At 36.2% G+C, this 26814-nt stretch overlaps 1 protein-coding gene and 1 long non-coding RNA gene across 32 annotated transcripts in view; one reads left to right on the top strand and one right to left on the bottom strand.

The window, feature by feature from the left end:
- The window catches only part of Ptprd (protein tyrosine phosphatase receptor type D), an 822247-nt gene that overhangs the window by 210230 nt on the left and 585203 nt on the right, over positions 1 to 26814 (bottom strand). The window lies entirely within an intron of this gene.
- The window catches only part of LOC127204555 (uncharacterized), a 215547-nt gene continuing 210804 nt past the window's right edge, over positions 22072 to 26814 (top strand). Inside the window, exon 1 of the long non-coding RNA XR_007832478.1 lies at positions 22072 to 22145. This is a non-coding gene — a long non-coding RNA (uncharacterized LOC127204555). The remainder of the gene's footprint in view (positions 22146 to 26814) is intronic.

Here is a 26814-nt window from a genome sequence, read left to right on the forward strand (position 1 = left end):
TGAAACCAGTCCATCAACACATGAACAGATAAAAAACGTGGTACATATACACTTTGGAATTTTATTTTTCCATAAAGAAAATGAGGTTATAAAATTTGCAGAAAGCTAGGTGGAATTGTTAAATATTACATTAAGTGAAGTAAGCCAGGGTTTGAAAGAAACATACTGCACATTTTTTATGTGAGGACCTAGGCTACAATTCTTATATATGCCCATTTTTATAGCCACAAGTGTGGCTAGAGATCAGGAGACTAGAAAGAGGACGATGGTGAATGGAGGAGAGTCTTTAAGCAAGAGGGCACAGAGAGTAATATAGAAGTAGAGGAAAACACTATGGAAAATGGGGCACAGGTGGCCAGGAGGCTGTAGAGATGGGGAAGACACATATGAGGGGTGAGGCAATCACCAGAAACTAAGTATTTGTAAAAATCCAGAAGAAAATCTTTTCTTCACGATGCTAATTTAAAGAAATGTCCAAGCCCTATTGTAATGGTGTATACAACAAGAAAAGGCAAATTAAAACTACTTTGAGATTCATTCCCACCCCAGTTAGAATGCTTATTATTAAAAAGAAAAACAATGGTAACATATACTGTTAAGAATGTGGAGAAAGCAGAAAGCTTTTTAAAATACTTTTGTTATAAGTAGAAGTTGGTGTAGCCATAGTGAAAAATTACATCTTGACTATGGAACAGAAGGAATATAACAGCCAGGGGATAGGGAGATGAGGATCAAAGCACCATCTTCCAGCCATAATGTAGCCATTGCAATCTTGAACTCATAGTTGCTTGCACTGGGCATACATGATGGGACTGCTCCATGGGGGAGGCTCACAGGGCTGTGAACTTTAATGCTGATCCAATAGGCTACTGATACATACTAAGAGACAGAGTCATTGTCTTCTGTTGTCCACACACCGGTGAGCCCAGATACCCTTGTTTTAACTCACAGGATTACCAACGAAACAAAAGGACAAGTGTGGGGGAAAAGGGCTTGTAGGGATGAGCAGGGGCTGACATGTAGGAAAGAGATAAGGGAGGGTAATACTGTTCAGACTATATATAAAACTTTCAAAAAAACAAATTTAAGTGATAAAACCTAAAATCTGAAGAAGAAATGATAAATGTGACAGAAACTGAAGTGCTAAGCCAAAGCACTGATGTCCACCAATCATTTCAGAAGCCCGAAGGCATAGTCAGAAGGAGCTAGAGGCCAGAGACCCTCCTGAAAGCACTGAAAGGCCACATTGCAAAAAGAAAGACAGAGATAAAAATGAGAGAAATAAATTAAATAATTTCAAATGTATTTATGATATATTTTGAATAAGACAATTTATTTTATCAGGATAATATATGTATTTATTTATTTCATATATAATAGAAATATTTAGAAAAAAAAAAGAAAAGAAAAAGTAAAAACAGAAAGGGAACCAAGCTAAGCATGAGGTGTAAAATAATATCACTGATTATCTTTATCACATAATGAGACCCATGATAAGATGAATTTTACTGTTACACAGGTAAAAGTAGTCAGAATCTTGCTTGAATATTTCATTTTTACAAGGCATTGCATATGAGGAAACAATGCAACATACAAGGAGAGATTTAAAAAATAAGTATCAAAAATAAATCCCATGTGAAATGGATTAAATAGTTGCCACTGAAAATATGGCTGTTAAGATAGCTAGACAAAAATTTCTAATATTAGGATATTGAACCATTTTCTCATCTTTCAAAAAGAAAGATGCTATTGTTAACTCTTGCTTCAAGCTGTGCAATAACACAGAGAAACAGCATTTCCCCAAACTTTCATCTAGCCGACTTACACTCTGGTCTTCATTCACACTAACCTGAGGTGAGCATCAAAGAGGAGATTAAAGTCAGGAGGAGAGCATAATACTAACCCAGAGAGCACTGCAAGCTTGAGCTGAACCATGCTAAAAGCACAACCCAACAGGAACTCATCTGAAGATAAAAGGAACAAACAAAAAGCCCTTACAATTTTCATTTTCTCTCCAAGAATTTGATAGTGAAGGCCCAATCATCTGTTTGCTAATATCATCTATCTATCTATCTATCTATCTATCTATCTATCTATCTATCTATCTATCTTTATCTATCAATTATTTATCTATCTTTCTATCTCTCTATCTATCTATCTATCTATCTATCTATCTATCTATCTCTCTATCTATCTACCTACCTATCTACCTATCTTTCTGTGTGTATGAAGCCATATGCACATAAAAAATATCATTCTTGTTCTATAGGTTTTCATGTGGTCTAGACACTTCAAATTATACGTCTATATTCCAATATGCATTGACAAGACTCTGAGATTGTTATAGATATTTTACATGAATATTGGATTTCTAACATTTGAAGTATCTTAAATTATTTAATGCATGCATGTCATTTAAAAGTGAATTATTTATGTACAAATACTTGATATTTTAATTACTGTTTTTGCTAATATTGTGATTCTATTACATAATGTGAGCGATATAGTTAAGAACACATTCTGTTCCAGGCAGGGTTGTGCATTTCCGTAAACCTTGAGATCTGGAAACCAAAGCCAAGAAATCAAGAGTAGGATGGTCAGCATGGATTACACAATGAAAGTGTAAATATATGATATTTATGAGACTCATACATATATTTCCAATTGCACATACACATCTTTATTCTCAAATACTGTAAGTCCAAAAAACATTTGAGTTGACATAATAACCTTTTGAGAAATAAGCCATCCCTCCCATGAGATTAGGAATATACATAGTCTTCAACAGAATTTCTGTCAAGAATATCACCACATTTGCAAAGTTAATTAGTGTAGCTACTACTGAAATCCATATGGAGTTCCTAAACAACTAAAAGTGTGGGACTGGAAAGATGGCTCTGTGGTTAAGATCTATAGCTCCTCTTCCAAACAACCTAGGTTCAATTCTACATACATGATCACTAAATAACCACCTCTAATTCTAGTTCTGGGTTTCCACAGATCTTTATATATGTGTGTGTGTGTGTGTGTGTGTGTGTGTGTGTGTGTGTGTGTGTATGTGTGTATATATATATATATATATATATATATATATATATATATATATATATATATATATAATTTCAGCCAATGCACTCATACATATAAAATAATAAGATTAAAAAATAAAACTCAAAAACAACTAGCAAATGAAACAGTTGCACCATTCCTGGGTCTATAGCAAGGACTCTAAGTCGAAATACCTGAGATATATTAATATATTTATGGTTATGGCAGCCCTACAAATAATAGCAAAGCCTGGAATCTGTTTATGAGTTCGTAATGGATGAATGAATAAAGTGTGGGGTGTGTCCATAGTATATCCATACATAAGTATATAAATATAATGGAGTTTTATTCATGAATTAAGAAGAACCAGGTTTTGTTGCTTATAGGAAAATTAATACAACTAGACATCACCACATTAGGGGAACTAAGTCAGACTCAGAAAGAGAAAGACCATGTATAGGCTTTGAAAATTTTCAAAATCAATTTATTGTCATTTCAGGTACTAGATTTTATATATCAATATAAAATCATTCTTATATATGGATATATGTGCATGATATCAAAATAGAAGTAGGCGTGCCCAAGGGGAGTAATATCAAAATAGAAGTAGGCGTGCCCAAGGGGAGTAAATGCAAATAGCTGGGGCGGGCAGGAGGAAATATGTTCAGAGTCCATGATTAACTTGCATAAATTGGTTTTACACAACCATCCTGGTTGGTATTTTGGTCACAAATTCACACTAAATGCTTTCTGAGAACCACAACTGAGAAAATGTCTCCATAATATCAGACCTTGGACAAGGTGGAGGCAGGGGCATTTTCTTAATTAGCGGTTGATATAGAAGGGCCCATTTTACTGCTAGCAGTGCCACTCCTGGGCAGATGACACTGAAATCATGAGAGAGAAAGCAAGCTAAAGCAACTATTAGAAGTGAGCCAGCAAGTAAGGCTTCTGTGTGTCATCTGCTTCCGTCCTTGATTCTAGGTCTTCCCTTGAGTTATTGCGCAGACTTCCCTCAGTGATGCAGTACATAATAAATCTGCATTATGGACACGTTCATATAAAATTAGCACCATGCCTAAGGAAATACCATGTGTTAAAACCACTTAACAACAGCTAAATTTACATGAAAGAAAAGGGATTCTATGTTTGGCCTTGTTTCCTGAAGCATCTATTGGTTCTCATGGTCTATATAACTTATTTGGAGATTTTTGAAAAAAACAAAACAAAACACAAAAGTCTAGTGTTTAACTGTTGTCTAGTTTAGACCTGTGTCAAGTTTTTTTAACTGAGGAAATAATGAAACACTAAAACCAAGGTGGGGAATAAAAAGAATTCTCTCCATGGGCATGTGAGCTTATGCTGTAGCTGACATAACAGTTGTTCATAAGCACTAAGAACAATCTCCAAGTCTGTCTTGAAACTCTAATCAAATTTCCTAGAATCTGATGCTACTGAGATGAAAGATGACTGTAAAAACACATACAAAAAAAAAAATCCCACATACGACAGATATCTCCTTCCTTTGAGTATGTTCTCATTCACAGTAAAGCAAATTATATCAAATGGTACCTTTCCAATAAATAGTAATAGTCCTGGCATTAAGTGATCTTAACTTCTATGAACCCGGGGTTTAAACACAGATATATTTTGTGATTAAATTTTTTCTTTTAATTCCAGCAGCCATGTAAGAAAATTTCTGCATTACAGGCATGTTCGGTGTCAAGTGCCATTCAAAAGAAAAGTGTTTATAACCGAAACCTGTTGCACTTCATCCCTATTTTTTGTAACTCATGGTTTTTTTTTTGTTGTTGTTTGCTTTTCATTGCAATATCTTCACTATCATACATAACAAAGCATAAGAGTAATTTTTATTATTTTCCTATTTCCTTCTTTTTATTTATTTATTTATTTACAAACAAGGACCAACATTTATAACTTTGAAAGATTACCATCCATGTTAAAATATAAAATATTTGAGTTTTTCCTTGTTTCATTAGTTTTTAAACTAGATTGTTTTTATTTTCACTGAAGAGATACAATACTTAACTGATTTCTCTAAAGAAGAAAATAAGAAAAAAGTGAGGAACACATACAATAATTCATATATTCAGACGATATGATGTAAAATCAAATTCGATTCCACATAATGGCTTCTTATTTTAAAACATGCTTAGAGGGGTAGGTTGATGATGGTGAATTTAAATAGAGAAAGTAGTGCCATCTTTTCCAGATGTTCTCACAGTAAGGAAAAAGTAATAGATTTTAATTCTCAAGAACAACATATCCGGCAAATTCACTCCTTCATTCATACACCCAAAGCATCTTGGGAACAGCTCCAATACCTGAATCTCAGTCACAGAAAACCCTCTGCCACATTTCAACTTACAGCTGTGTGATCAGCTAAGGACTGAACTGTTCAATTCTCACAGATTTCATATATAAGCTCCATGAGAAGTCAGTCTAGAGTTTATCACTCCAGCCTGGAAATACACTCTTCAGTGCAAATGGATGCCCCTATAAAGTGTTTCTGTATGCTTAAAGCAATTAACATTAATTTGCTGAGCAGTCTATTGAAACATTTCTGCATTTCCAACAAAGAGTGTAGTGACTTCATTCTCCTTCTTGAGCTCACTCACTAGTGGGGATTTCCAAGGGAAAATCCATAGGTCACAGACAAGCAAGATAGCAAAGAGGCAAGGACAATGAAACCACAGAACCACCACACCTCTCCTGTCCATGAGAGAAGGCTTGAGGTTCACACGTGCTTCAATTTGTATAACATGGATACTGTGAGTTGATCTCTTTTTGTGGATTTGTTATAGCAAAATAAACTTTAGCATCTCTAAAGACAATAGATTCAACAAATTATAATGTATATGGAGATATACCAGATTATAAAATGAAATGACTTTTAAAGTCTCTTGAGAGATAAAATTAAATATTTGTTCATGAAAAATTTTAGAACTTCGTCAATAACAGGACCATATTTTAAAAATTGATAGTGGATAATGAAAGAAAATAATCTAGATAAATAAATGAGCATGTCAAATAGAGGATGGTTAATATAAATAAATAGATGATAGATAGATAGACAGATAGATATAGAGATAGATAAATAGGTAATAGATAAATGACAGATGATAGATTACATATATACATGTTAGATAACAGATAGATGAAAGATAATTTTAAAATACATATGATAGATGATAATCACAGACTGTTATATAATATGTAGATGAGAGATGAGAGATTAATTAACTTGGAAGATATATAATAGGTAGATATATATAATAGGTAGATAAAGACAGATTATATGATAAATAAATGAAAAATATCTGGGTTGCAGATGGTAAATTAGATGATGGAAGACAGATATTTAATAGATGATAGATGGATAAGTTGATAGATATTATCTCTCACAATGTCTGAGGTTTTTTAATATTAAGAATAAGCAATATGTAATCATATGATGCAAAATATATAAGTATAGGTGAGTGCCCATACATCCCTTTAATAGAGTTGAACAAAATTCATTCATCAACCATAGACATAGATACAGGATGTTAAGAAAGAACACACTTTCTAAGTAATCTGTCACAAGTTTCCAACTATCCCTCAAAGCTAGTAAGATGAGCCTCTGTTCTCAGAGTAATACCTTGTGCTATTCTTTAAATTTGTTCTGTAGTGCTCAGGATAAAAATCTTGACCTATAAATGGATCTTTTCTTCCATTTTACTGTTAATAGGGAGGATTCAGAAGGTGGATAAATTCTTCATGGCATTTTATCTCAAGTAAAAATAAAAATGCAAAGGTATTCCTTCTCTTTAGAGCCTGCAGTCGTTGTGATACATGGATTCAAATGTCAGGAATATGTTCCTTTTAAGAAATGTTCATGAAGGAATGTATGATCTTTTCTCTGCCCAGCCACAGCCTCTGCAGTTGTAAGCCATGGGTGGAATGAACAGGAGGTCTAAAGTTGTGATTTTAATAATCAATTAGGTGCGACCAACCTTTTGACATTATTCTAAGTCTTTTAATATATGGTATACATGCTCATGAACCGGGCAACTGAGTATTAAAATAGAAGCTCAAAAAATAAAATAAAATAAATCTTATGCTGATTTGTGTTACTTGCTTGCAAATTTTTACTCGACCACACTCATAGCTCTCAGCTCCCAATTTGTACATGTCCTAATGCCTCTGGGACATCAATTAGATGTTCAGCAAAATTCCAACTATAGTATAGTGGTTTTAAATGCATATGCTTCAAAAATGCACTGTTTTTTCTCTTAGGAGACTGGAGAATGGGGGTAGGGTGTCTGAGGAGGGTACTTGGAGGAGAGGCAGGAAGGCTGCAATCAGGATGTAAAGTGAATAAAGAAATTAATGAAAAAAAGCAGTGTTTGAAAATATGCAAACAAGTTGAAAAAATAAATAAAAGGACCATTAGGTCACCAAAATGCTAAACCAAGTAGACTGTCAAAGTTGGGTACCATATGTAAACTAGGTTTGATTTCTTCAAATGAAGGAATGAGATGAGTGGTAATCACTGTAGGAGGTCACTGCTTGGGCTGTGCCCAGAATGTTTCTTTCTCTGTTCTAGCTATCTCAAGGAATAGGCCTGAAAGCATCTAGCATCTATTCTTTTGTAAACCAGAACGTTGAAGGCTTCAGCTTCCAGTCTCTGTCTGATAACCTAGGCCTGGAATGTTTCAGCTTCCCAGACTTACTGGGGAAGAAATTTACCCTTTCTAGCTCTTTCTGAACACTTATTGGATGGTTCAATTCGGCTGTTATGTCCTAGCTCCCATCTAAACTCCCTTCTAGCTCATTCTGTCAAATATTTCTCTAACTCACCACTAGATCTACCCCATATTTAGACATCATTTTGTGGAGTTAAAGATTTTTTTTTCTGTAGTTCAGAGTTGCTGGATTAAAATTCCTCTTCAGTAGACTTTAACACGAGCATACATCAATATACTACTGCACTGAAATAAATCAAATGCCATAAAAGGAAACTCAATATGGAAGCATATTATCTAGTAAGAGACTGGGGCAGGAAGATCCTCATCTTCCAAGTGTAGTAAGCTGGTAATAGAATTTCCCTAAAGCACCAGTTAATTATAAGGTTGATAAACCAGTTGTGTACAGAAAGAATGTTGTGGACACAATATCCTGGCTGCCAACTCCCATTCCTTGGATTTCTTACTCATACAAAACATTAATGCAAACCCATACACTTAAACACACACATAGTGTTACTGTCCTATCTTTTTCTGAATAATATTTTCTTTTTTAAAAAAAGATTTATTTATTTATTTAATTGTGTATAGTGTTCTGCCTGCATGTACACCTGTAAGCCAGGAGAGGGCATCAGATCTCATTATAGATGGTTGGGAACCATCATGTGGTTGCTGGGAATTGAACTCAGGGCCTTTGGAAGAGCAGGTGGGGCTATTAACCATTGAGCCATCTTTATAGCCCCCATGAATAATATTTTCTTTAGGCTTTAAATATTAAACATATTGAAATGCTTTCCTCAGTCTAAGATTTTACATTTTCCATTCTTTTAGTAAAAGTTTTTTTGTAGAAAAGTCTTCAAATTATTGATATCCAAGTCATCAATTGATCTCTTCACCAAGGAATCTTGATTTTGTGGTTGTAATTAAGAAATGTATCTTAATCTGGATGCTGGAGAGGAGGCTCAGTGATTATGAGCACTGCCTGGTTTCCAGATAACATGAGTTTAATTCCGAGCCCCGAGCCCAGAAATGGTGCTTCCCAAGGTCCTGTTGCCTCCATCCACTGGATCTAACACCTTCTCAGCATTCTGTGGGCACTGGGCATGAATTGGTTTGCAGACATATATGCAGGCAAAACAGCCACATGCACAAAATAATAACAAAAATGATGTTGGTCTAAATTACAATAAAATGTTTTAATGATACTTTGCTATGGTTTGCATTTAGGTCTGTGAACTTATTTCTTGTCTGGTATGATCAGAGTTCAGGATACGTGTGTGGCCATTTTCTATTTTCTCTATCACTAATCTTTGAAAATTTAGTAATTAAAAAACTGTGATATATGCAACAAGATAACATTTAGAAACAAAGAGGTATGAACTATTGATTATATAATAACACATATAAGGACAGAAATAGGTATTATAAGTAAGTCAGGTATGCGTCATATGAGCTCATATATAAAGTTCTATGGGAAAAACAAAACTATACTAATAGAAAGCAGAAAATGATAGTCTGAAAAGTGTTTTGGGGTCCAAGCTATGACAGAGTCAGCATAGAAACATCACAAGAATGATGAGAAGTTACCAAATTCATGCAAATGGCAAGCAAATTAAACTTCAGGTCTCAAATATATGTATCTCATTATCTATAAGTTAAAAGAAGTTCACTTATCTGAGCAGCATTCTATTTCTGTGAAGAGACACCATAACCACTGCAGCTCTTATTTTTAAAAAAGCATTTAATTGGGTTTGCTTATAGTTTTCAGAGGTTTAGTCCATTATGATTATGGCAGGGAGCATGGCAAGAGACAGGCAGACATGGTGCTGGAGATTTAGGTACTGGGCCTGGCTTGGGTGTTTGAAGCTCACACTCAGTGACATATTTCCTCCAACAAGGCAATACCTACACCAATAAGCCACACCTCCTAATCCTTCCCAAGTAGCCCCACTCCTTGATGATTAAGCATTTAAATATATGAGCCTACAGGGAAGGGCAGAGAGAAGGGAACATTCTTATTCAAATGTCCTCATCATGTATCTACAGTAGACATACTGTAATAATTTCAATTGATCTTCTTTAGTTAAGAGTTAACACTCAGCCAGGCCTGGTGGCTGAAGTCTGTGGTCCTAGCTACTTTTTGTAGGCTGAAGCATGAGAACACCAAGCGCCAGCTTTGCCTGGACTATAGGGTATATTTGGAACTAATCTGGATAAACCTATGTAAAAATAAAAGCCCAGACAAGGCCTGGGGGTTTAGCTAGTTGGAAGAGAGCTTGACTAGCATGCATCAGGTTCTATTCTCTGATCTTCAAAAACCAAACAAAATGTTAACATTCAAGTTATGTCATACTTGATGAAGCAAGAATCTCTGGAAAATTACATTGCTTTTCGAAGAGGCTGAGACTGCTTAATTTTTAAAAAAAAATTAATATAAATACCTATTAACCAATTAAACATATTTATTTTTGTACTCTAGCAACATGTTAAACAATAAAGTTGAAGGATGTCATGAAGCTAACAAAATCTGCATCTAAAACATGAGTGTCTTCATGGGTACCCGATGTGCAGCTTGGTCTTCATGTAGTTCCACTAGTACGGGGAACCCGGGTTGTCATGAATAAAGACTTTCTTGCATGAGGATGCTCTCAGTTTTGATGTGACTTGATGCACTGGGATGGGTGAGGGGGCGCTTCGCTTTTCTGAGGGGGAAGGGAAGATGGATATGAGGAAGAGGGAGGGAGGGTGGGACATGGCAGAGAAGAGAGAGAGGGGGCTATTCCAATGACAGTAATTATACAGTTACTTAAAAACATTGAAATAGAAATACAATAACATAGAGAGTGGATACTATAACAATGAAATCTGTTCCTACTTAGCATAATTATGACGTTTCCACTGTATGCCTGAGCTCAGAAAGTTGCAGTGAGGTAATGCAAAGGCAGTTAGATGTGTTATGTTGAGATGCTCAAGTCAGGCACTCTCTGAATAGTAAACATGCACATTAATGCATATTCGTGCTTATCACTGGCTATATGAAAATTGACTTTTCCCTGGAATAGTGATGCCTACCATTTTCCTATGAAAATCAAAAGTGGTCATTTAGCAGGCTATGAATTCACTACCTGCTAAAAGGACATTCAACTTCTTAAGCAACATTCAGAGCTGAACATTCTGTTAGATGTGGACATGAGAGATTGCAGCATAAAACTCTTCCCAGAAACACTTGCCCGTAATCTGCTTCTTACATGGATACAAATGTATTTGTTAATGTTTAAAAAACTATGACTATCTTGCTTGACATCAAAATCCTATAAAGTATCTAGCCAACAAAAGAGGATAAGCAAATAAGATTTATAATAACATTTTGTTTTTAATAATTACACATTTAAACTTGTAAATACATTGGAAAATACTTTGAATTCCTGAGAACTTTTTTTGCATGCTATGTGAGATGAATGTCTTAAACTACATGGGGAGATTTACTCATCAATGCTTTATTACAAATAATCCTAAGGGAAAATGTGAACCTCTGGAACCAATGTACATTACAGAAATAGAAAGCCACGAGTCATCTGCTGTTTGCAGAGAAAGACAGACAGAGAGAGAGAGAGAGAGAGAGAGAGAGAGAGAGAGAGAGAGAGAGAGAGAGAGAGAGAGAGAGAGAGAGAGAACAAACTAAGGCAAGTGTTATGAAACTCCAGGTGCCTTAGGACTGGTTATGAAGGATAATAGATCAAACATGTGGAAGTTATAAACTGGGGCTCACAGGTAAGCTGGCATAGAATAAAATCAACAGTGCAGGAGGAATTGAAAATGCTCCCTCTGAAAAAAAAATGCATATGATACAAAATGTGGATAACTGATTTCATTCCCAGGCTAGCACAGACTCTCTAGCAGGGGCATTTTTGTAGTTTGTTTGTTTTGTTTTGTTGTTTTGTCTTTAAAGGGTGCCAGGCTGAGGAGACTTCTTATCTGGTATTGGTGGATTTCTACCACCAATTAGAGAGCCAAAGCCTCACCTTTTATCAACCTGTAGCAACAACAAGTCCACTTCTGTCATTCCTTAATGTGCTTACAGAAAAGAGCAGCCAGTTTGGAGTCGTTCCTTAGCTTCCCATCCAAAAAGTGAGACTAACATTAGGAAGAATCCACCCATCAAGCTATACTGTTTTGACAGTGGCCCCACTGCAAAAGAGTTTAGTGAAGCAAGCTGGCCAATATTGTGAGCTCCCAAAAGCTGTGCCTCCATTTCTAAACTACATGACATTTGAAATCATAGATGAGTAAACCAGGAGCAATTCCAAGAGAGGCTTCTGGAACACAGGATTGCAACATTGCTGGATCTTCAGTACCGGGCACAGAACCTCAAAAATGCTAAGTATACAGAATTAGTGGACAAATGAAAGAAAAGGTAAAATATGGGAGAATGGACTTCACAACTCATCCTCTTCCTGCTGATCATCTCAGTGACTTAACAATGCTAAATGTTAATTTAATTATCAAAGATGTTTCTAGACTCAGCCTTTCTGGTATAGCTGGTACTGACCATTTCAGCTTTGATTACTGTGCCAAATAAAAATATCTTACTCATCTTTGGATGTTCTCATCTATGAGATTACCTTTTGTAAAGTCTGTATGACTCCACCCAAATGCTATCTTCTTCAACTAGTATATCCAGGTTTCAGGTTTTCCTAGTCATAACTAATGTCTCCCTTATCTACATGACAATAGCACATCAGTGACATACAAAGAATATGTCATTTTGGAGCAAAAACATTACCTGGGAAAATGTGATAAAACAACGCAGAAGGGTTTAAGGAATGATTTAGACGTGACTCCTTTGGTACAGACTTCAAAGCTCTTCTTACTTTGCTTTGTTCTATTCTTTCTAAAACAAAGATAATGGTACTGATCTGCAGTCAATGTCCCCACATACATTTTACTTAGGGAATAGCTAGGGAATAAACCACTTTGGCCATCATCATCATCATCATCATCATCATCACACCACCACCACCATCAGCTTCATAGACATCTTGCTCATTCCGAGTTTAAGGTGAATGAGATGCTAGGCCACTTGCTCCCATATGCAACAGAACATTACATTTTTTTCATTAAGGAAACTCTAGATTTCTGGTCCAAAAAAACATTTCCTTCCTCTGCTGAGAGCACATTGAGAAAAAAGAATGACAGCATGGAGTCTAGCATTCTCCATTTGTATTCATGTGTAATCTCCAATGGGAATATGAGTTCTTTAAAGTCAAGAGACTCCTAATATGTTTAGTACACAATATTTAAAATGCCTTACCAGTAAACGGATGACTCATCCAACATTTAGGCAAGAAGTAATCAGATATTTTTCATGTAACTTCCCTCTTTCACAAATGAGGTCTGATGACCGAGCTAATTAACTCTGCTTATTCATGAGTGTGCAGATTTCAGAGTTCATTCTAGGATACTGTATTATTCTTTAATGTATGATTCCATGAATTAATCCTTTCTGAAGACTAAGACATTAAGCAGTTTTCATGTCACTCTGAATAGATATTTAGAAGTGGGGCTCCCTCTTTATGGGAATTTGACAAAACACTTTTGTGGATTCTTTCAGTATTTGATGACGGACTGATAGTCTCAGGCAATATATTAAAATTGAATCAGAAGTATATTATGTTTAAAACATTATATCATTTAACAAATGATTGCTATGACTTTCTTTTTTCTACTTTATTTTTTAAGTAATTTATTCAGATTACATCTCAGTTTTTATCCCCTCACTTGTATCTTCCCATTCCTCCTGCCTCTTTTGCCCTATTCCTCTCTCCTAGACTTCTGAAAGAAGGAGACCTCCTCCCCCACCATATGATCACAGCCTATCAGATCTCATATGGAGAGGCTGCTTCCACTTCAGGCCTCCCCAACAAGTGCAAGTGATCAAATTGGGGGTATCAGAGTTCATGTCAGAGGCAATTCCTGCTCTCCTCACAACCCTAAAGAATGAGCTGTCCATTGGCTAGATCTGAACAGGGCGTCTAGCTTTACTGCATGCATTGACCTTGATTGGTACAAAAGTTTGTGCAGGCCCCGTGAATTTTAAAAAATTCAATGGGTCAGTTATTCAGCAAAATCTATCAACTTCAAGTGTAGCATGTAATATGGAGGTGCTGAGATGCTGCATTATGGTGAATGTCATTTATCGGCACCTTGGGGAGCACTTTGGTACGACAATCTGAAAAATACTAAAGTAGGATTTCCTCAGGGATATCATGAGTTCTGTAAGGCAAGCAAGCCTTCCTAACTTCCTTCCTTCCTTCCTTCCTTCCTTCCTTCCTTCCTTCCTTCCTTCTTTCCTTCCTGCATACATTGACTTTGAGGCCTATTGGCAGCAGTATTCAGAGCACTTATTAAGAGCAAAGAGCCCCCATCTCCCTACCACTTGCCATTTCTGCCACTCCTAAATCCCCTCTATGCTACTAGAGGTACCTGCCACTAAGCAGGTTTGAACTACAGGATTTTAAATGGTGGATTCATGGCCTTTGGTAACCACAAATGAGAGAACACATGTGATAATTTCTCTAGCAGTGTTGAGAAAGAACAAGGTCAGAGCAGTATGTTGCCATGAGACATGACATTTTTGTATCGCTATTAACCTAGAGTACTCCTCAGCTTGTTCACAATCACATCACCAACTTATGACTTTTGCACAAAAGTTAAATTTCCAGTATAAATCAGACTTTCACTGCATGTTTTTGACAGAATTAAAAACTTCTAGTACTTTGGCAAATCTCTTTGAAGGTGTATTCTAGCATTCAGGATTGTTTTGTCTTCTGTATTAGGAAATCTTATTCCTCCATCTAGAAGCTTCTCCTATCCAGAGGCACCCAACTTCACAGAAATAAAACTCTATCGTTTTCCTTTCAAGAGGACTTGAGATCTGCTGCTACCAGCTCAAGCCTTCACTCTTCCAGACAATATTTGCAGAAGTGGGTCCACAGTGTCCAAGAAATTATATTAGACAGGCAGACACACTCCTAGTTACTTAAAATTATACAACATAGGAATAAGAATGCAACAAAAATGCCTGCCTCTTTCTGCAGCAGGAAGACAGAAGGGGCAGGTTCTCAGAGTCCACTCTCTCCTCTAAGGAGGAACACCCAGAAAGTTAACCCCTCCAATGAACACACATTTCCCTTCCCTCAGCCATGTGTCTGTCTACAGCCTTCTTCGCCTCGTAATGATTTATTTTCAAAAGATGAAAATTAAAAAGAATCACACCTTACAATTTGGCTTGCTCCATCTCTGTTTATTTATTTAAAGTGATCAGCCATAAAATCTCCTTTAAAAACAGACTTTAAAACGCTCAATACTTAAAAAGATTCTCTGAAAAGAAATCTCATGCACGTCTTCTATCAAAGAAAATTGTTTAAGGAAGATCTTAATTTATAAAAATATGTTACTAATTAAATGTTCTGAAAAATTACCACTTGATTTATAAACTCATTTTGAAAACAAAGAGAACAAAATATTTAGATATGTAAAGAAAGTTACAGATTTGAGAAACAGAGAACTTTATACCTATTTTAACATCAGGAAAATTGCCTATACTAACGAACCGAGCAATTCACTTCTTAGTTTTCTTTTTATCTCCCTGTTATTTATTTATTTATTTTTATTCTTGAGACAGGATTTCTCTGTATAGACTTTGCTATCCTGGAAGTCATTTTGTAGATCAGGATGGCCTGGAACTCAGAAATCCACCTGGCTCCGCCTCAGGAGTGCTAGGATTAAAGGTATATATCACCCATGCCCAGGTTTTTGGTTTTTTTTTTTTTTTTTTTTTTATTATTAAAACTTTCCATTTGCAAATTTCTTTCCATCTGGGATGGAACTATTTAAGGAGTAATAGGAGGACAACCTAAGGCATATGACTCATGGTCAGTGCCATCCTATCCCTCCCTGCATGGAAATTCCAGGGGCAAAAAAGGAAAGAGCTTTGCTTTTTTCCCGTATCAGCACAAAACTAGTTTATTTTTTTACTAGCGCGCACTCACTGTGCATGGGAATGGATTCCAAACAGCACTTTTGTTCCTGTACACTGTGTACATTTATGATGGAGCCCTTTGATGTGTGTCCCTTGCTCTCTCCTGTCGCTTCTCCCTCTACGGTCTTCCTATGGTCCAGTTGCTGACCTTCTGCTTTCATTACATCAACAATGTTTTTACTGTCTTAAACATCCCATGCCATTTATCTACGCCTACGTCCTTTACCTTAATTTTGACAGATCAACATATTTATATGAGATTGAATGAAAAGCAATCTGTTCATTAAACACCGTCCTTTAAAAATGTATCCTTGATAATGAACAATATATAATTCTTAATACTCAGATTTAAGTAACCAAAATAAAACACAACAACAACAAACACAACTCAGACTGTACTTTCCTGATATTCAGGACATCCTAAGTTCAATCCCTAATACTACACACACACACACACACACACACACACACACACACACACACACACACTAAACCCAAACCAAAAATAACACACAACTCTAAATTTGACTTTAAAAGAGAATAAAATAGACAGAGGGCCAGAAAACAAGGCCTAAATATCACAAGTGATGAGGACAGTAGAGTGTCTGCACTGTGGGGTATCTTGAAGCTCATTCAGCACAGACATGGCACTACATTATGGACTCAGCAATGGGTTTTAATAAATGGCTCTCTGAAGCATAGAGAATCTTCTAGGTACCCTGGAAGTTGCCACTGTGGGACATTCTCCTCCGTAGAAGGCCTCTAGCCTCATACCTTCCCACTCCTCTCATCAATTAGAGGTGCTCTAGCTTTTGCCTACTAGCTACTGGACTTTCCTTTGTACTATAGGCAGTTTTCTAATGTAACAAAATCAAGTCATACACAACACATATGATTTGTGCACCAATTCTAAGATCTATGTAAGTCCCACAAGATTCACACAGATAGCATTGCCTGGGGGCTGATGATATGACCATACTCTGAGGAATTGTTTCTTCTTCTTCATTTATGACTTTATAGAAATAAGAAAAAATAGTGAAATTAAAATCAGATATTAATGACAACGAAATGAAGGTGAAGAGTCAGAGAAATGATTCAGTATATAAAGGTACTTGCCAACAAGCCTGATGACCTGGGTTTTATTCCAGAGCCTACATAGCAGAGGACAAGAACTGATCCATGCCAATTGTCAGGTGATCCCTACATTCATACACTCATGCACACACATAAACACACACACACACTCAGGATGAATAAATGAATGAATACTGTAATTTTTAAAAATGTAAGATGAAGCTGGATTGCTACTAAGCACTAAAAATAAATAAAACATAGGAGAAATATAACAGCCAAAATGCTGTCTAAAAAGAAAAGTTTTGAAATCTTCCAATGATTTTGCAAAACCCCATGAAGTGAAATTGAATATCTGTCGATACCTCATATTTACATGAATGATGGAAATGTAGGAAGGCTCAACATATACAATGAGATTTTTTTCCTCAATGTGTCTTAGGGTTTTTGTTTTGATCATAATCCTAACAATAAAGCCATAACTTGCATATAGTGTGCTAAGGGACTTAGTCTTGACACGACATCTCTGGACTTGTATAAAGCACTTCTGTACAGGAATCTCCACCCAAAGAAGCAATGCTGAGAGGCTGATGCCCTAAATGTAGTGAGGGTATTTCCACAGGGCTAAATGGTCACATCAGGGGAAGACATGGAGGCCTGATTACCTTCAACCAGGAATGATTCATCGTGGAAATAGAATAGACTGGGTACCTGTTACACCACGGAATTGACAATAAACATGGGCTAGGATTTAAAACATATCACAGAAAAAAAAGAAACTCATTTCCCAACTTATTATCAAAAGGATTTAAGAACACTGAGAACACTTCAGGAGAAAATACTCATAAATCAACACACAACTCACATGCTCATACCCCAGGATCAAGCAAACACACATTTATTTCCATTCTCCTGAGTAATGGAATGTGAAGAACCAGCCTGCCTCCATCTTAGGCTCAAAAGCCATCTCATAGTAAAGACAAAAAAGATACACCAAGTTCATCCTTGTTTATGATTAAACCTCTATTTCTCAAGGATTGGGCTATGCCCCACCCATAACCGTAACTACAACTGATTCCGTACTATGTATTTTAGTAAAGGAAATCATGTCTTCGGTTCCAAAGTTATTTATAACCATCTTGCAACTCTACCTTATATGATCTCCTGTGAATACATTATGACTACCTCTTCTGAATGCCATGTTTTGACCAGAATATATTAGAATCTGTTCCTATAACCAGCTACCTAATTTCTTCACTTGAAAATCCTCCACCCCTGAGCTCTATTAAAACCTTGTCATCCTCACATCTGTTGCTGACCTCTTGACCCCCACTTTAGGGAGTGCATATACACAAACAAATGCTTTGCTTTAATTAATTGTAGCTTTTATTAGTTTGGCCATGATAATTTGTGTCAGTGGTCTTATACTTCCCATCTTTGAGATTAACAAATGGTGTTACTAAAATACATTTTTCTTATTAAAAACTCAATACAAAATATTTCATGATGCTTTTAATTCATTATTTTTAAATTAAAATACATATAAAAATAAAATTTTGGGCTGAAGAGATGGCTCAATGGTTAAAAACACTTATTGCTCTTGCAGAGGACCTGAGTTCAGTTCCTAGCACCCACACAGAGGTTCAAAACTACCTGAGTTCCATTTCCAGCAGAACATAATAGCCTCCATGTTGTATATAAACTCACTCAGGCACACACACACACACACACACACACACACACACACACACTCCTAAATAAAAAGAAATTTGCCTATTAAAATTTTAATTATATAATGAATTTTATTTTAAACATTCTTTGAAATTATTTTTTAAAAATATGTTTCTGTGGATGGCCATGGTACCGATGCCTTTAATCTCAGCACTTGAGAGGCAGAGGACAGTGGATCTCTGTGAGATCAAGGCCATTCTGGTCTACATATTGAGTTCCAAGACAGCCAGGGCTATGTAGACAGATCTTGTCTCAAACAAACAAACAAACAAAACAAACAAACAAACTAAGAAGCAAACAGAAATGTTTGTTTTATAAATACATGAAAAATAAATGTTAAGAAGACTACCATGGAAACACTTTTTCATTTTAACAAGTGATATTGATAGCCTTAAGTACTTAACTTGAAAATGGAACTTAATTTTAAAATGAATGACAGTAAAACAAAACAAATATAAAACAGATTATATCACAATTTGGCATTGTGAAACAAGCACTGTAAGAGTTTTAGGTCTTGTTCATTACTAAAAGAAAACTGCAGAGTTCATATATAATGAGTCTTGTTTTGTGTTCCCTTTTTTGCAACATTTGACAATTGCTTATCTTGCCAGAAATTTTTCTTTTCTTTTCTTTTCTTTTTTTTTAGATTTTAGAATATCTACATGTATAGAATACAGAATATCTTCAGGATATGAGTCAAGTATAACCAATGAACACATTTTGGTTTCATGTATACAACTTGCAACCTCAAAGTATTTTGCAAAATATTTTAAGAACATTAAACAAAACTTATGTACCATAGCAGCAGGGTTAGTAGTGTCTTCTCCCACAGCCACCCTGAGCATATAGAATGTTGTGCACCTTTGTGTGTCCCATGAGACTCTAGTGTGGAATTTTTTAGTTTTGCATTTTGGGGACACTTTGGATACCAAATTTATTTAATGTAGATAGATGCTTAACCTCTGTGAGAATCTGTACAACTCAAAGGTCGGCTCTATAAAAGACTAAAGTTCCTCCTTATTGCATTCTCACGTAGGAGGTGTGGACGCTGCATGTGTGCACAGGCAGCAGAACACATGATACTGTCTGTTCCTCAGACGTCACTAGGTTTTAAATTCTATCCTAGAATCCCTCCCACATTACTGCATAACCCCCAGGACAACTTAGATGTTATGTATTTTTTATGTAAAGGGCAAAGGTAAAGCAGACTGACAGAAGGAGAGGAGGAAACGATTTAAAGTAACATGAAACTGTACTCATGAAGATTTTTTTTTTTTTTTTTTTTTTTTTTTGGTTTTTTTTGAGACAGGGTTTCTCTGTGTAGCCTTGGCTGTCCTGGACTACCTTTGTAGCCCAGGCTGGCCTTGAACTCACAGCGATCTGCTTGCCTCTGCCTCCCGAGTGCTGGGATCAAAGATGTGCGCCATCATGCTTGGCCTCATGAGGAAATTAAAAGGAGAGAAAATGGCAGGTGTGGTGCTGACAGACCGAGCAGAAGAAAACACTCTGTCTTACGGATAGGTACTTCCAATTTTCAGTGAAGACCTTGTAAATACATTAAAACAAACTAGAAAGTAAAGGATAAGTTAGTTACTGGGAACATGATGGACAATCCACATTGAACAGAGAAGTATGAGCTTGTGAATCGAGAGTCGCCCCGTCCAGATGGCAATTATCAATAACGAGACACATTTAATAGTGCATTGAAAATGCTTACTGGAAAAAAGAGAGACATATACTGGAATATATTCAGCATACAAAGGGAGCAAAGTCTGCTACTGTGCACTTTTTCTACTATAATCCCAATAAAAGGAAGGTAGATCAAATGAAAAGTTAATTTATTGTTAATTAATACTGTTTCTTGTGGTTTTGGAGCATGGACTAATTCCGTATCACAGGCTGACTTTGGATTCGTGGCAATCCTCCTGTCTCAGCTTCGTAAGTGTTGATATCATAGGTGGGAGGCAACAAATACTATTAGTTTTTAAGCAATAACAATTTATTTGGCTTTGTTATAAAATATCCCACAGGGGAAAAAAGAACCTTTATTTTTCTCATTTCAAAACCATAGCTAACATGATGCATGACCCATTTTCTTTCAGCACTGGTGCTCAAGAGATCTGCTCATATCATACAGAACATTTCCCTGTACGATACAGAGAACTGCTAGTAAGAAAAACAAAAATCAACTTTGTGCTCAGTGAAGTTTTAGTGAAAATGCTATCCCAGCTGCCTGGATGAACACCTCTTCAATTTTGTGTAGCATTCTGTGAGTGCTGGGCCACTTCCTATCACTGCAATGCATCCCCCTTAGAGCTGTAGCCATTGACAAATGTGTCAGAAAACTGAACTGGACAGGAATGTGACTCAAGTACATTAACTAATGAGATACATCAGTGATGTGAATATGAATTGTTAGCAATAACAGTGATAATAATTACCCTGATCATTATTTATTAAGTTTCAGTAACAACTTTACCACAACACACATACTTTCAAAATCACTTGTGCTCAAAATTAAATTGTAAAACAAATAAGTACCATCTTCTATAAAGTAGTTTAAGCATGTCAAAAGTAGCAACTTAATAAAGATTAGTGAGTATAATAATAAGCATCCCTATTCATTTAAACAATAACAAAAATTTCAGTGTTAACGACAGAGAGAAACCATAGTCTTGCTAAAATGTGCTATTAAAGGTATGGCAATAAATACACTTAAGGAAGGTGGGTTTCTATAATAATGAAAAATGTTGCTTTCTTACCAATGACTGCCCGTGAGGCATATTCTTAGGTCGACTCATACTGTGACTATTTGTCAAAACTTGCTTCATCATTTATAGTCTCAGAGTCCTTTTCCTTTTAGCTCAATGTTTTGATGGAATCAATACAAATCTGCTCTTAAAATATCTGTCTCTGACCTGTGTTTGTTTTAAGCTGTGTCATTCATAATGGTGATGGATTGGCAATGCTATTCCTCTGTCTGCACAGAACACCGCAGTATAAAAAGTGCATATATTTTATGCCCAAGGTCAGGAGAAAATTAATGGATAAAGAGCCTGATAAAATGGAGTTGGAGCTGAATGAGCTGAGTGCGCTCTACAGGGTACAGCCCAGGCGGGCAGTATGAAGTCCATTACACTTAAACACTCTGGAAACGGTCCAGAAGGGAAATCGTTTCCACAGGCTAACACATAAAAGCACCGAGCTGCATGCAGCGGCGGCAGAATGCCCACGGGCACGGACAAAGTGCTCTTGCACAAGTTTCCACGGCATGTTTCATCTATCAACCTTTACCTTGAGCAATAGCCCAGTTGCTGTTTATCACTAGACTTGAACAAGTTATGCTCTCTTGTCATTAGTAAACTTCACTTTCTGCTTTCCTACTAATCCACTGTTCCAATTCCTTCCGGGGAATATGTAAGAATTTGTTATCTGGTGGCACTCAGAGGAAGGACAGCAGGTTACCAAGAAGAGACTTGATACCCTATGAGCATATACAGGGGGAAGTAATCCCCCTCAGGAATAGTCATAGGGGAGGGGAATAAGGGGGAAATGGGAGGGAGGGAAGAATGGGAGGATACAAGGAATGGGGTAACCATTGAGATATAACAAGAATAAATTAATAAAAAAATTTAAAAAAAGAGACATCAAGCTTGACAGCAAACACTCTACTTCCTGTTTCATTCCTCCAACTTCAGAAATTTCATCAGCAACAAGCAAACAAAAGGGTTAATTTTTTTTTTAAGGAATAAAACCAAAACCCCACCTCTACCAAGTGAGTATTGTCACATCTGGCAGTCAAAAGTACCTCAAAACCAGTCCCGAAGACACAACCTGTAACACCCAGCAAGAACAGGAAGAATGAACATTCTGCAGAGTCAAGTAACTCAACATCATTGAATTTCTTCCCACACTTTGCAGATAATCACAGCTTTGCAAACACTCATAACTTATTCTGAAAACTTTAATTTTAGGTTTAGAAAAACATATTTGACAGACTCTGTAAGTTTTTGCTTTCCTTATTTTAAACATATAATGCTGGTTTTACCTCTGTGAAACTACATAAAGTCTTTCTGGAAGCTGTGGAAATTGTCTTTTTTATCTCTGAGGGCATGCTCTGATAGCAGTCAATCAACAGAGAGCCAAATTCATCCAGGGCATCAAGAGAAGAAAGTTTCTGGGAACAGTACTGGTCATGGTGTTTTTCAGGCTGATTACACAGCAAAGGAAAAAAAACAAACAAGCAAACTATGAAATAACTGAGTAGATGGAACTAAACTAATGCACAGAGTGCTGACAGAGAAATGAAAAACAGAATGAGTTAACTCCAAGCTTAATGCCACGGTGTAAACCGCTTTTCTTCCTGTGGCTTATGAAGGCTGTGGGTGGCATTCAATGTACTTTTTCATTCACTGCCACAGGCAGCTTTTGAGTATCTATGAAAGTAGATTGAACAAATTACTTGTGACTCTAACAAAACCTTAATCCTTGTGCTTCAGGTTCATTATTTGTAAAACTAAGGGTCAAAAGAAACTATTAAAGGGATCTTCCATCTAACAAAAATTCAAAAACAAAACCTCCTGAAAATGTTCTATGACCCTGTCTTAATATGAAATGTTTACACTGTCTAATTTAAAGACAGAGGTCTCTGTATTTGCATACCACTGTAGAGACAAGATTTTTCTGCCTTGAATCTATGGGACACCTATACACATTAATAATGTTGGGAAAACTATTCCCTTTGAAAAAGGCAATTAAGAATTTGTGTCTGGCATGGCAGCACACCGCTTTAATCCCCGAACTAGAGAGGCAAAGGCAGGTTCATCTTTATGGGTTTGAGGCCAGTCTGGTTTACAGGAGGGAGTACAGGACAGCCAGGGCTACATAGAGAAAGCCTGTCTTGAAAAAAAAGAAAAAGAATTAAAAAGAAGAATTTTAAGGAACACAAAAATATTTTAAGATGGTAAAAGAATGCTGAAACAACAACAACAACAAAAAGTAATTGTCTAAGAAGAATGAAAAGAAGTATTTCCAGAGCCCATAGAATGTCCTACAGATAGAAGGAATGAAGTCCTACAAGTATTCAAGTATTCAGAGACACACTTAAGTCATCTCATTAGGGTCATTAATAGAAATGAAATAAAACCCAGCAGAAGACCTTTTATAGTGACATGAGTCATTCTCTGGCATGAGAATATAAGAATATATATATATATATATATATATTTTTTCCTATGACCTATGTTTTTATTTTTTTGAATAGTAGTTTTCCATATTTATAAATGTATTTAAAATTCCATAGTTATGAAACATCAACTTGCCAAAATTGGCTTGCAGGTTTCTATTTTCACACATAAGAATTCCTCAAACACTTTCAAGGTCTCAACCTTTTATTTCTACTGTAAGTACATGTACTTATGTTACTATATATTTAATCTACTTATTCAAGAACTGAAGTGATTAGAAAGTGGTCAAGAAATAACTTAGAAACACTGTACTACTTCAATAAGATGTAACAGGGCTGTGATTCAGTAGTACAAGGAGGTGGGTGCAACTTTGCCCACACTAGTCAGTGCTCCCCAGCACTCACCTGACTCTGCATGCAGGGAAAGCAACTATGTAAATATTGGTCTTACTAAAATCAACTTTCAAAAAAGATATGGAATTCATTTTTTTATAAAGTAAAAATGGAACCGTCCTCCTTAACTGTGAACCATATCTGTAATGTTGGCTGTGTCTTCTGGCCTTCCTCTGTCCACACTGTGGAAAGATAACAATTCCCTGAAATAGTTTCTTCCCAGCACCTTAGAAAAGCATTACAGAGTATTTATGCAATGCTGCTATCAATGCTGCATTTTGTTTTTTTTTTACTAAAGCAAATTGTTTTGTTACTTTCTGTTCAAACTAATAACTAAAGTATGGATAAAGGTAATACTTATATCTTGTAGGACGATTTTATCTAGCAGGACAATTTTTGAACTCATGAGTATAAGCATGGAAGGAAACATGTTCCTCTGATTACTATTTTAACTTTTGTTTAGACCTAGGCCAGTATTTTTCTCAGGTACTTGTCAGAAATGGCAGTTGCAGACACCACTGCCCTTCCTTAACGCAAATCCCATTAAGTCACATTATCCTTTAAATGTGGCTGTTTGTGTGAGTGTGTGTGAGAGTGTGAGTGTGTGTGTGTGTGTGTGTGTGTGTGTGTGTGTGTGTGTGTGGTGTGTTTGAAAATAATTTGTCATACAATATATTCAGGTCATGGTCTCCCGTTTTCCAACTACTCCCAAATCCTCCCCATCCATCCAACTCTACACCCTTTCTTTTTCTTTCCATTTAGAAAACAAACATCCTAATAAAACAAACAAAACATTTTTTAAAAATACAACCAGGCATGCTCACACACACAAACAGAAAACCCCAAATTTAGAAACCATAGTATAGAAGAAGAAGACGAAAAAGAAGAAAAAGGAAAAGGAAGAGGAGGAAGAGGAGGAAACAAAGAAAGAAACAAAGAAAATACTCAAACAATATTAGACCAAAGGTCTATAAAAATACCATTGAGTTCATTTTGTGTTGGGCATCTCCTACTGAGCATGGGGCCAATCCTCAAATGTGGTTAATATAGCAATTGAGGTCCCATTAGAGGAAACTAATTTCTCCATTACAAAAAGCTGACATGACTCTATGCAGATCCTGTGCATCCTGCCGCAGTATCTGTGATTTTTGAATGAAGTCATATTCTTAAAACGCATCAGATTTTATCTACCCCAGTATCTGCAAAAGTCTAATATCTATGGATATTGGAAAGGATTCATCTTTCAGTTTTTTTAAATTAAAATTTCTCCTAATGTTCAGTATAATCATAGTAACCCCACTATTAAACACTGACAATAAAATACATTGAATATTCCATGAAAATTTTTAACAAAGACATTATCACAATCCAAAAAATATCAACTTATTTAATTAAAAAATCATCAACTATCATGGCTGCTACAAGGCTTGACTGCAAACACAATTATTTGAGAACTTTAATTAGTAGTGACAATACCCAGAAAATCCTAAAACATTGAACAACATTAAATAAGAATGATAAGCAACTAGAGAGATGGCTAAGTGTGTAAGAATGCTTGCTGTGCAACAAGAGGACTCGAGTTGTGTTTTCGAACATGCATGTAAAACCAGAGCTTGTTAGCATGTGCCTGGAGGCCAGTAGTCTAGGGAGTAGAGATGAAGATGAGAACATAGCTGGTGCATAACGGCTACCTGCCTAGCAAAACATGAAAGTTACACAGTCCCTGAGAAACAGACAACCCTATCTTTAGGGAATAAGTTGAAAAACAATGCAGGGCGACACCCTATACTCTCTGCACAAGTGTCAGTGTGCTAGCATACCCAAACATCCGTGAACACCCACATAAATACATAACACATGCATGACAAAAAAATGAACAATAAATTAAGTAGAAAGGCACCAAAAATGAGTGTGCATTATACATTTTCTTCTCAGTTTGAAAACATCTGATCTCAAACTGAGAGAATCTAGAGTTTTAAGAGCAGGCTTACATGTCTCATTTACCAGGAGTAAGTTGGATTGTTCCCTGAAGGTAAAGTAAGACCTCAAGTATTCAGGAGAGAATAAAAAATTACATAGTTATTCCACAATACTCATGGAAAATCCATTAGAGAAATGTCTGTAATAAAAAAAAAAAAACCACCTATCACATCCTTCACATACCTCTACACTCTCCAGATCACCCAGAAGACTGGACACAATATTCCTGCTAAGCAAATAATTGTTACATTGTATTGCTCAGGAAGAAGAGAAGTCAATTCCTACTTAGTTCAGACTGAAACTTTGCCCCCAAGTCTTTTTGAGGCTGGCTTCCCAGATACACAAATCTGAGGGCCACAGGAGAAGAAGACAAGTGACAGTGTGTTGGTCAGAGGACAGGTGCCTGCAGGGTGGTAAGGGCACAAATGCAAGGCATTATTCACATAGGACTGGTCTCAGCTCAGGTTTCAGAAGCAGGATGCAGATTTTGAAACACTCTTGTCTCCTCATTGCTAAACAAGTCTTCCAGCTTTTCCATAAAAAGGTAGTGATGCAATCTCACAGACATAGAAAATTGTATAAATACCTCGGTGTAGAACTCATAGCATGCCCATCCA

The sequence above is a fragment of the Acomys russatus genome, chromosome 2 (assembly GCF_903995435.1).
Source record: "Acomys russatus chromosome 2, mAcoRus1.1, whole genome shotgun sequence".
NCBI lineage: Eukaryota > Metazoa > Chordata > Mammalia > Rodentia > Muridae > Acomys > Acomys russatus.